The sequence below is a fragment of the Capsicum annuum genome, chromosome 12, assembly GCF_002878395.1.
Source record: "Capsicum annuum cultivar UCD-10X-F1 chromosome 12, UCD10Xv1.1, whole genome shotgun sequence".
Lineage (NCBI taxonomy): Eukaryota > Viridiplantae > Streptophyta > Magnoliopsida > Solanales > Solanaceae > Capsicum > Capsicum annuum.
The window spans coordinates 65,325,595-65,338,349 of NC_061122.1; the positions used below are offsets into that span (position 1 = coordinate 65,325,595).

Below are 12,755 nucleotides of genomic sequence, written 5' to 3' on the forward strand. Positions count from 1 at the left end.
ATTGATGTGTCTCTTTTAGCCTCTAGCAGCAAAAAAAAAAAGTTACTGCATGATAAACGCAAAAGTGACGATCCATTAACCATTTGAAACTTCTGATTACAATAAAATATATGTTATGTTTATATATATAATCTATAATTTATAATCTATAATCTATAATATATTAAAAATGTGAAGACCTTTAGAAAAGTGATTTGAACTTTTTGCCCTTCATTAAAAGACTCCGCTTTAGATAAAATAGTCTTTTCATGAAATATTAAATATTTTATTAAAATTTAAATGAAGAAGGTTTTCTTATCATGGTTATTTTCCTACAAGAAAAAATTCCAATCAAAATAGGCAACAAATTTTCTATTTTGGTTAAATTTCAATAACAATTATTATATTCCAATTAAAATAGATTTGATCCAAAAAAAAAAATTATAAAAGAGATCCAAAGAATAGGAAAAAGAGGTTTTATTTTTTCTCTCACGTATCCTTTTTGATTTTGGTCAAAATTTTGATTTGTTTGTCTTTAGGTTTGATTGTAAATTTTAGCAAGAAACCATAATATTTAATATTTATATGTTCATTCAAAATTTACTTTAAATAAATTTTAAAATATACGGTAAGAATAAAATATAATTTAAAAATTAAAAAATTCTAAAATATATAGAAAAATTAATTTTGGACTCTTTTGTTATAACACAAAAATGACACAAAAAGGATATATATGTTATAAATGTATTTACATTATAGTGAATGTCTATCAAGATCTATCAAGATCTACTTTGATATTTATTAGGATTTGTAGCATCTGTCTTTTACTCAGACTAAGAGTAAATTTCTCCTATAAATAGAGGGGTTTTGGTCATTGTATTTACAATTTGAAGATCTCATCCCTAAAGAGAAATAAGAATTACTCCCTCTATTCCCTCTACTCTTCTTATTTATTCTTTATTGTTTTATAACATGTTATCAGTATGAGACTCTGCCAAACAAGCACGAAGTCTCTTACCAATTGAGATCTGTACGAAGTCTCTTACCAATTGAGATTTGTTCGCACGAGACTCTACAAAACAAGGTGAGATTATAAATCTGAAAGATTTCAAGGTTTGTAATTCCTTATGTTATTTGTGTTTTTCTATTAATGATATAATTATTGTTGAATTTGAGGAAAAATAATTGATTTGAAATCATTTATATTTTAAATTCATTCCTCGAGAATAATATTATCAAAAGGGATGATAATATTTGGGTTCAAGTCCCATCAATTTATGCCTAAGACGCATTTATATGGATAAAATATTGAGTTTGAATCTCAATACACCATATTGATGATATTGTGATGGTTAAGGCAAAATAATGGGTATTGAGTGAAAAGTCATGAAATTCGACCCATTGAATATGCTTCATTCCATGAAGTGAATGTGGTAGCAGTATATGATAAGTCTGAAATATGACAACTTACTTCATTCTTGAGGTGTATTTGGTAGCAGTACATAATATGTCTGAAAGAAGACAAGTGATTGAATGCACGAATATAATAATGATCATCAAAAGTGATGATATTTTCACACGCTTGTATGATTATAAGATATGCTAGAGAAAAATTCTCTACATCATATGTATGCCTCGATTTGCTTCTGAAGTAGCAAAATCTTGAAAGAGATTATAAGCTATCATAATTTGATAGGCTTAAGGCACGATTATATTCCACTCCTGGGGAATGACAAACTTATTAATGCAAACGTGCACTTGATTGTGATTGTATCACAACTCACCTCCGAAAGAGGTTTAATAATTTTGAAATCTACTTCTGAAGTAGTAAATCTGAAATTTATTCATGTAATAGTAAATTTGAAATTTACGAAAGAAAAAGTACATGTCATGGTAAACTTGGAGTTTACTAGAATAAAAGTTCATAAATTGATATGAACGATTGTGACATCTCGAAGATGTGCATGTATTGAAGAACTAAAAGATTCTTCAATAATTGTTTATGTCGTTTGTTCTCATGACAAGTTGGTTGGACCAACTAATATTGGGATTGGATCCCTTCAAATCTGAAAATTATAAAAGGTGAATAAGGGCCCATTCACCTATCATGTGATATGCTGAAAAGATGCATCAATAAGATGATCACATGTAAATTTATGGTCAACCTACGTTTGACATTCATAAAGTTACTTGTTCAATATAAATTGAGCATAATTTTTAGATTGTGCAATCAAGAAAGTTATCTTGATGATGATGGTTTCGCATTGAATACCTTTGATAAATAGCTAAATCATTATTAATGAGAATAAAACTTCATTTATTGGTCTAAAATATGATATATTACAATAACATTTGTATGCATTAGACCAATAAATTATGACTATTTCTTCCCTCTCAATTGGTTCAAGGTCAGGAACCAATTATTCCATCTAATAATTTTGATATGCGGTATACGATTAATGAATATACCATAATGCACAAAGATGGATTCCTCAAAAAAATAGAGGATGTATGTTAGTTTTCCTAACATAAGGGAGAGATTATAAATGCTATGAAATATGTTAGGAATTATCACCATATACTCATCCAAAAAATAATTCAAGTCAAATGTTGAAAGCATCTCATATTAAGCGCAAGTGCTCTTTTGTGTTTCTAAAGGACAAAGTCTATGCATGCGTGAAGCGTGGTAGACTGATCGGTTCCAAATAAAATAGTCCTTGAAAAATAAGGAGCAAATAATCATAATAAGAAGTCAATGTGCTCTTAAAGAGCCTACGACATAACACTTCATGAAACCTTATTAGAGGTTCATGTACCTGAAAATAATAAAGTGATGAGATCTCAAAATGTTATGTCGCATTGTGAATCGATACGAAATGATATATCATCAATATCTTTGACACAATATTGACGCAATATTGTGAAAGATTATGAGGATCTGAATTCTACGTTTATTTAAGCATGCTGGCGTAGAAATATTTATCAAGTGACATGAAAGGATGTATCTTGGTAAGTATAAAATTTATTTGATTTGCAGTCCAGATATTTGAAGATGTCACTCATGAAATATTGAATATTGTCACTTGACAAAACTTATGTGAAAAATATTGAGGATTTAAACTGCTTGAAGCATATAAAAGTTTTTGGGAAACTTATTTATAATCCTTATATTGTATAAGCTTATTGCTTGAACATAATTGAAACTCTTGTAGAGTTTTCAAAGCAATAGATTATTTGCTGAAATTTGAAATATATCGAATTGAATTGGTTATGAAGTACCATATCTTAGTGCAATTGATCCACTCATGTACCTTGCAGATACTACAAGGCCTATAGCCTTTTTAGTCAATTTGTTAGCAAGGTATATTTCTGCTCCTACTATGAGACATCAAAATAAGATAAAACACATGAGCTTATTTTATTTTAAAGATTGCAGTCTCGATCTTATTGGTCATGCTAATGTTGGGTACTTATCTGACCTGCATAAAGCTTGGTCTCAAATAGGCTATGTGTTCATATATGATGGTAGTGTCATATCTTGGAGATATACAAAGCAGTCTATCGTAGCCACTTCATCGAATCATGCTGAGATAATAGCTATTCATGAAGCAAGCTGAGAATTTGTATGGTTGAGGTCTATGATACATCTCATTCGAGAAAAATGTGGTGTGAAATATGACAATATACCCATAATTTTATACAGAGATAATTCAGCATACATAGCACATCTTAAGAGAGGATTCATAAATGGAGATAGAACGAAGTATACTTTGTCAAAGCTTTTCTGCATACATGAGCTACAAAAGAATGATGATATTAAAGTGCAACAGATTCATTCAACTGATAATGTGATTAATTTATTCACTAAATCTTCTTTAATTGCAACTTTCAAGAAGATGCTGCACAAGATCGGGATGTAAAAATTCAAGGATATTCTTATTAGGGGGAGCAAATACGCGATGTACTCTTTTTCCGTTTCAAGGTTTTATCCCACCGGGTTTTCTTTGTAAGGTTTTTAATGAGGCAGCCTATATGCGTATTGTTAGAGAAGTGTACTCTTTTTCCTTCACTAGATTTTTTTTCATTGGGTTTTTTCTAGTAAGGTTTTAACGAGGCACATTATCTACCAATTAGACATTCAAGGGGGAGTGTTATAAATGTATTTACATTATAGTGAATGTCTATCAAGATCTATTAAGATCTACTTTGATATCTATTAGGATTTGAAGCATCTGTCTTTTACTCAGACTAGGAGTAAATTTCCCCTATAAATAGAGGGGTTTTGTTCATTGTATTTACAATCTGAAGATCTCACCCCTCAAGAGAAATAAGAATTACTCTCTCTATTCTCTCTACTCTTCTTCTTTATTCTTTTTTGTTTTATAACAATATAAGATTTTTTTTTAAAGATACAATAAGGAAGTAAAAGAACGACAAAAAGCTAAACTAGGGCATTTATTTTTGAAATCTTTTTAAGAATATAATATTATTAATATTTTAATATATATTAGTATTTGTGTGTAATTATAATTTAATCCGAAAGACTATTTTCTTAATTTAAAGAGCAAAATTCTATAATTGAATTAAGAAAAAAATAAATATATACAAATATGAAAAAAAGAGACAAAATAAAAGATAAAATCCTCATTCCTAAGGTTTTAGTTTATTTAATTTTGGTAAATAATTTCTGAAAAAAAATTAAAATCTATCATATTTAGTTTTTTTTTTATGTAAAAGTTTTAAAATTCTTCAAAAAAAAAAGTTTTATAACTTTATTAATATCCTACTTTTTTTTATCCTCCATAGAGATTGATTGCTCCTTAAAAACGTGAGTTCTTCAAGCTATTATTCTGTAGCATGTGATATATAATATTTTTTTAAATTTGTTTAGTTCATTGTCATTTCTTTTGTTTTAAATTTTTTTAATATGATTTGAAAAGAATTTTGTAATGACCATCCAATTCAATTTCTTTTCGAAATAAGAGATCATGATTACTACTGTTTCAAGTTATTATGTATATTTTCAACAAGAATTTATATGAACTTGATATTTTTTACTTATGAATCATATTTACATTAAACTTTTATTAAAATTTTAAAATAAAATGTAAGGAACAAGATGCTTGATTTTAAAGATTTAATAAATAATAGAATTGCAAGATAGTAGTTTTGCTAGAAACAAAGTTTAAGTACAATCGTACTACTTGTCAACTTAGCTTCTGATAATTTCATTCAATATCAAATAATCTTTGTATAATAAATAATTTTAATTTTGTAGGATCTAAATTTTTAATTTATTATTTTCTTCGTATTTAAAGTCCATGTAGGTTTGTGAGAACCTTTTCCTTATAAGTTTTGGACTACTTCAAATCTCTCTCTCTCTCTCTTTCTCTTTCTCTCTCTCTCTCTCTCTCTCTCTCTCTCTCTCTCTCTCTATATATATATATATATATATATATAAGAGAAATGTAGTTGAAAAAGTATTGTACACTTCTATTTTCTTTTATAGTGAAAAAATCTCCCTACTTTTGCTTGGAGGATTAGGCCTAGCCAAACCTAGTTAAATCCTTGTATTATTTTTCTTTTCTATTTTTTTTGTGGTTGTCTGTTAGTTAACCCACAATATTTTTGTAATAATTGATATTAGAGCAAAGTTAAAATTTCTACACATAATCAAGGGTTAAGATATCTCCATCATCTTCAATAAAGTATGGAATAAAGAAATTTAATTAGGGATCTAGTTTCAGTTTGTGGAAGAGTAGAATGAGATTGTCCTTGGTATTACAAGGATTATGGAAGAAAATTAAGGATACTTTTCTCGAATATCTAAAAGAATCAGAGAAAGCAGATCTAAGGAAGATGACTTTGAGTGCGATCTTCATGAGCGTTGTAGATAACATTCTTTGAGAAATTTCTAAAGAGAACTATGTAGTAGCGACTGGAAAGAAGTTGAAAAATCTATATTCTAGAAAATCATTGGCAAACTGCCTCTACTTAAGAAAGAGTTTGTACAATCTTCATATAAATGAAAGTACACTGGTTAAAACTCATCTTGATAAGTTTAATTCAATTATAATAGACTTTAAGAGCATAGATATCAAACTTGATAGTGAGGATCAAACCTTGATCATATTATATTCTTTACTATCATCTTATTATACTTTTATTGATATGTTGCTACATGGAAAAGACAGTATCTCAGTAGATGGTGGTAGTAATGGACTAAAATATAAAGAACTAAAGAAGAGATTTTTGAATATCAGAGTTGAATGTGAAGTTTTTATAATAAGGGGAAGAACACAAAAAAAAATACTTTAATAGAAAAAATTTATTGCTAAATCAATGTCTAGAGCAAGGAAGCAGAACTGTTATACGTGCAGGGAGCAGGGTCACTACAGAAGAGATTGTCCTAAACTAAAAGAGAAAAGTGAAAATTAAAAAGATAATTACTCAACAAATATTGTTGATGCTAGTAATAATTTTGATGATAGTGACTATATAGGAAAAGTTTCTGTTATGAGTTCTGATCATCGACATAATTCCTGAATTCTTGATTATAGTGAAACTTTTCATATGTATCCATAGAAGAACTGATTTGTAACATACAATAGACTAGAGAGGTAATATACCTTGGTGATGATAATCCACTAGAGGTAGAGGTGATTGGTAACATTAAATTAAGAATGTTCGATGACATTGCCAAAAATATTGAATGTTGGCATGTTCCTCGAACGAAAAAGAAATTTAACTCTCTTTCAACTTTGGATAATTAAGGGTATAAGTTTCACTCATAGAATGAAACATTTAAGGTGTGTAAAGACTCCATAGTACTCATAAATTATAAGTTTCATTCTAGACTATATTATCTTCAAGTGAGTAGAGTTGAAGAAAAGCAATTGTAGTTTCTGAAAAGAGTGATCGGAATTAGTCTCAATTGTGGTACTTAAGACATGGTCATATGAGTGATAAAGAACTGTCTTTATTGAATAAAAAGAATTTGCTAAATGGGTAAAAAAAATTAAGCTTTGAATTTTTATAAGCATTGTATATTTGTTAAGCAAGCATGAGTTAAATTCAGCAAGAAGGTAGTGAGCATTGTATGATAAGCAAGCAAGGGTGAAATTCAACAAGAAGATATTGCACAAAATCAAAGATAAATTGAATTATATGCAGTTAAACTTTTGGGATTCAAACAGAATTTTCTTCAAAAGTGGTGCCAAAGACTTTATGACTTTAATTGATGATTACTGAAGAATGGTATGGGTGTATATTTTGAAAATAAAAGATGAGACATTTCTAATATTTGTTAAATGAAAGATGATGGTTGAGAGGCAAACTGAAAGAAAAGTTAAGAGTTTTCTAACAGTTCAAATTTTGCAATTTAAAATTTAATAATTTTTGCAGCAAAAAGGGAATAGTGAGACACTGTATTTATGTCAGAACACCATAACAAAATGGTATAACATAATATATGAATAAAACAATTTGTGATAGGGAATGAAGTATGCTTTGACACTCATGTGTTAGCAAACATTTTGGATTGAAGCAATCAATATAGGTTGTTATTTGATTAATCAATCTCCATTCATAATTATTGAGTTTAAAACTCCTTTTGAGGTTTGGTCCAGTTCGCCTACTAATTATGCAAATTTGAGAAGATTTAGTTGTCCTACGTATACTCATGTAAGAGATGAAAAACTTGAGCCAAGAGAAAAGAGGTACATATTTCTAAGGTATCCAACTAAAGTGAAAGGTTACATGATGCATTGATCAAAATATTCCAAGGTTAATTATTAGCAGGGATATGACATTCAATGAATCTTTTTCATTACACAGTGAGAAAGAGAAGGCAATAGTAGAAACAAATTATAGTGTTAGTGACAATATAGAGCTAGAAATTGAATCTCCACCAGCCCAGCCTAGTAGTTTAGAAGTGGGGGAGGTGAAAAATATTAATCAAAATAATAATTTTGATGCACCTATGCGACAACAATAGTGATGCAATAGACAGAGAGAAGAGAGTGATCAATCAATCAAAAAGTTTTGCAAATATAGTTGATGAAATTTTTCTAGATATCCAAATTTTGCGAAATCTTCTTTGTCAGTTGCAGATTCATTGATGTGCTTGAGCTTGATAACTATAAAGCTTGATGGATTGATGTTATATATGAATATATTAAGTCACTTTACAAAAAGCGAACGTGAAAGTTTGGTTAATTGACAAAGGGACAAAAGGTGGTAGGTTGCAAAGGGTTGATGATGTGAATAAAGTGTCCAAAGATGATAATCCAGCTAATATTATGACCAAGACAGTCTTGAATAATAAGTTTAGACATTTTCTAGACTTGATTGGTATGTGTAGTACTCAGTGAACTCTTTTGAGGGTTGAAGGAAAGATAGAGAGATATCATTTCTACTGATGAAGGAAATTCAAGCAAATATAAAGATTTGTTAATTATGTCTTGATTTTTTTTCTTCTATATTTTGTGAAACTTATAGTCCCTATTAGTTTAGTTGACCCATTGTCCTAATAGGTTTAGGAAAGGAAAACATAGTTCTTGTAAGATTGGGAGAACCTTTTCTTTATAGGTTTGAGACTACTTGGGATCTATATATAGGGAATGTAGTTGGATATTCTAAAGCACTGTACACTTCTCTTTTATTTCATAATGAAAACTCTCTCTACTTTCATTACAAAAAAGGAGTCAAATAGCGGGGGTTAATTTTACATTTTGCGGGGGTTGTAAATCCCTGCAAATTTCATTTCCGAGGAATACCAAAACCCCCCACAATACGCGCTGCCACAATCAACTTGCAGCGGTGTTTTTTGGACAGCCATAACTAATTTGCGGCGGTTATATTGCGGCGGTCGACTCTCGTTAATTTAAATTTAATTTTTTTATAATAAATTTTTAATTACAATTTGCGACGGTTTTGAACCTCCACTATTATTTATATTTTTTTTAAATAGTGTTACAAGTTGCGGCAGTTTAAAACCTTCGCTATTTTTTTCTTTTTTTAAAGAATTTAGTGGTGCCCATCAATTTCAATTACTATTTGTATATTCTAATTTTAGCTCAAACTTAATTATTCCTTTAGGCATAACCTACAATCCAATATTCGTTTAATTCAAATATCATTAACACAACATGAATAACTAAATATTGTAATAGAAAAACACGTCAAAAATACATTAAACGTTAAACTTCAAAATTAAATATTCAACATTAACATTTTCAAACTCCAATTTTCCAACATTAAGTAGTATCTTCAAAATCAAATTTAAATACAAAAACTTCAGTGTTTTAAGATTCAGTCCAACCAAATACACAAATACATCAAGACATAATTGAATATCCAAGACAATTTATAATGAAATCAATGACTGTCATTAGGATCACAATAATCATGTGGTCTCCTTGCATCTATGGGTGAAATAGGTCCACTGGCCGCATCACTTGACTACATAAAAATTCAAAGTATAAAAATCAAGTAAATAAACTTTCAGTCCTCATTATAAAACATTTATGTTTGCGTACAACTACAAACAACTAAAAGCATCATGATAAATGTTAAATAAATCAATCAATAACTATTTCACGTTACAATTTTAAACTACTCAATTAGTAGTATAATAACTAATAGCATTTCCATTCTGACAAAATTACCCAGTTATCATAGCATTCCAACAACCCATATATATCCCGACAAGGCATGTCCTTAAAAATTCTTAAGGCAACACACAAAGATTGAAAACGACAACACACATGCACCAATGAGGCAGCTAAAAACACATCCCACTTTAACCCAAGTTTTGAAGCCTAGCAGTGTATTTTTAGACCATTAATTATACTATCACAAGCTTTCAACACTGGAGGAAAGGTGTAAAAGTCAGGCTTAACATCAGTTGTGGACAACATTTCATTCAAATAGTTCAACAATTCGCGGAAACGTACATACGAACATAAGATTCATGGTAATAATTCACAGTTTAGTGTCAAAAAAAATTGAGCGAGTGTTGTTCATGTCATTATAATATTCTATTCAACATTGACACAAAAATGTTGCATTGAAATGACATATCAAGAGGGATCTGAATAATACACAAAAATCAGTATTTGGCACAAAAACCAGTATTTCGCTGTCCATATTCTTGTCTTCAAGAATCAATCAACCAAAAAAGCTAAATTAAGTTAAGGGCACATCGAATCAATCATCCAAAAAAGGCAATAGACAAATCAAGTTCTAAGCAAAAATTTGCATAAATGCAATTTTGTTAGGAACTGATTATTTCTCTAAAGGGCAAAGCAAAATGTCTTCCTAAAATCTATTTTCACCAGTTGGCTACACCTTAAGCAAATTTTCTGTCATTTACTCAAATAAAAAAATCACATTAAGCATTAGGAGCTTGAAGAATTTACATTATGCACACAAAAAATACCTCTTAATGATATAAAGACTTTGTTCAAGATTCTAATGATTACCTATTCAGACCAAATAAGTGTTGACATCTTAATGTAGATTAATGCACTTAATGGCCTAAGATCTAAACAGATCAAATTTAGACCTCAATTAAATGAAAACAAATGACGCCTAAGCCTTGATATCATATACAAATTCCACAATTAAAAACAAAAATGAGAGCTTCGAAAGTTGATCAAATCAATTCCAGAATAAGCAAGAAGGATTCTAAGAGGGTGGCAGAAAAACTTAACCAGACTTGGAGGAACAAGGAATACATATCAACCTAACACAAAGAAACCTGCTCAATTCTCATAAAAATAAGAGAAAGAAGCATCTAGAAAACAGACTAGCAAAAGCCACCATCAAATATAAAAGGTTGGATTCTTTTAGCACATATAAAATTGTTAGAAAGACATGGAAGTACAAGAGAGAACTTAGATAATAAAGAAAATAAAACATGCCTGTCCACCCACATCACCAACAACATAAGGATCACTGCTAAATGTGTCCTTAATTTCCAAATTGTTTTCTCTGAGAACCCAAATTTTTAGAAGCCCCAGAACATCCATTACTTTTTTTCTCCTTTCATCCACAATAAATCCAATATGAAAAATTCAAGATGCTTCTGTAATATTATTGTACTAGCTTGACCTCCTGAAGTCTTGCACTAATTCTTTATTTTGGTAGGTGGAGGTGAGGGGGACCCTATTCATGTTCCATAGCTTAGGAGTAAATCCTATTGGATATACCGAATTGAAAGAGACATAAATTGAATAATCTATCAGCTAACTAACTTGAAAGAGACATTCAAACTAACCCTACATATCTATGCAAATTGGTTAGCGATACAAAGATGATCAGTCAGTACTTGGTAGCAGTATTATTTATTAAAGATATAGATATCGAAGATGATCAGTAAGTACTTGGTAATAGTATTATTTAGTAATAACATAGTTTCTTATTGTTCAACATACCTTACTATCTAATGCTAAACTGCAAGTATACATATAATTACTATGTTTTCCCCTTTATATTTTTTGGTAATTAAACAGATATCGATATTGCAAGCTCAAACTCAAAGAAAGTAAAGAGAACTTTACTTACTATTGTGGGAGAAACCATTGAAGAAGAATCAAAGAGCCCTACAAATTGTTCCGGTATCGTTCCTTCTTTCATTATCATATATGTCTTTAAAGCACTCAGTATTTGATTTTGAGAATTCATCATTTGAGTGTAGTTTTCTCGACATTGGGACGAACAAAAACCTCCACTACTTGATGTACTTGTACCACCAAAACGAGGTCTAACTTGTTGAAAAACTCTGCTAGGAGTAGCTCCTAATCCCAAACATCTTACCCTTTCAGAGTGTTCTTGCCCTAGCACCTTACCAACGACATCATTTGGCGAAACTTGAGACTTATCTATGGTGCTTTGGCTCAAAGTTGACTCAATTTTTTCCTAAATATAGAAAATTTATTGTTAAATTAATAATAAAAATTCATTTGACATACTGTGGTTTATTGCTCAATGAGAGTCTATGGCACATAAGTAAAACTCACACATATTTCTTTTGCCACTTCATTAATATATACTCCATCTAGATTCTTATGAGTAGTAATGTACATTTTTGCTCGTCCAGGCCACTGTCCAGTCTCGACCATCTATAAATTAAAAAACATAATCAAAATAATTTACTATTTAGAATTATTACATGTGAGATTAATTCACTCACCATTTCAGCCCTTCTTGTAGCATTGTCTTTAGAGCCACCAGTGTGAGGAATTGTCTGTTTCTTTCGATTTTCACGATTTCTTTGATGCATTTTCTTATAAAAATAATTATACAACTATAAAGAAATACATTTACATAAATATCTTTATTGATTCTTTAAAATTGTATTCAATAAAAGGAATCCATTGATCTGGTGGGACCCCGTCCGGCACCTTATCCATAATCTGAGCTTTACTTTTAAGTGGATCATCAACTTCATTCCACATGTTAAGCTTATTTGCATCCCACTTTTTTCCAATAGATAAAGAAATATGTCGTCGAGCAACTGTTTCACCTATGTCAAAGAAGAATTTGGGCTTCAAAATGAAAATATTGGTTAGCTTTTCTATTACGTGCAAATATAAAATTCAAAGATAAAAATAAAACATATAGTTGTCAGTCTCTAAAAATAATAATTAGTGATATAGTTGTCAGAATTTAGAGCTTATACCTTTATAATATGATCGAAGACGCGATTAAAGTATGTCATAGGTAAATTCGACCATTTTTCAAAGTTGATTGAAAATAAAGAGCAATCACAC

At 29.8% G+C, this 12,755-nt stretch overlaps 1 pseudogene; it reads right to left on the reverse strand.

Annotated features, from left to right (window-relative positions):
• The window catches only part of LOC124889621, a 106,370-nt pseudogene extending 94,105 nt beyond the window's left edge, over nt 1-12,265 (reverse strand).
• Nucleotides 12,266-12,755: the final 490 nt, after the last annotated feature.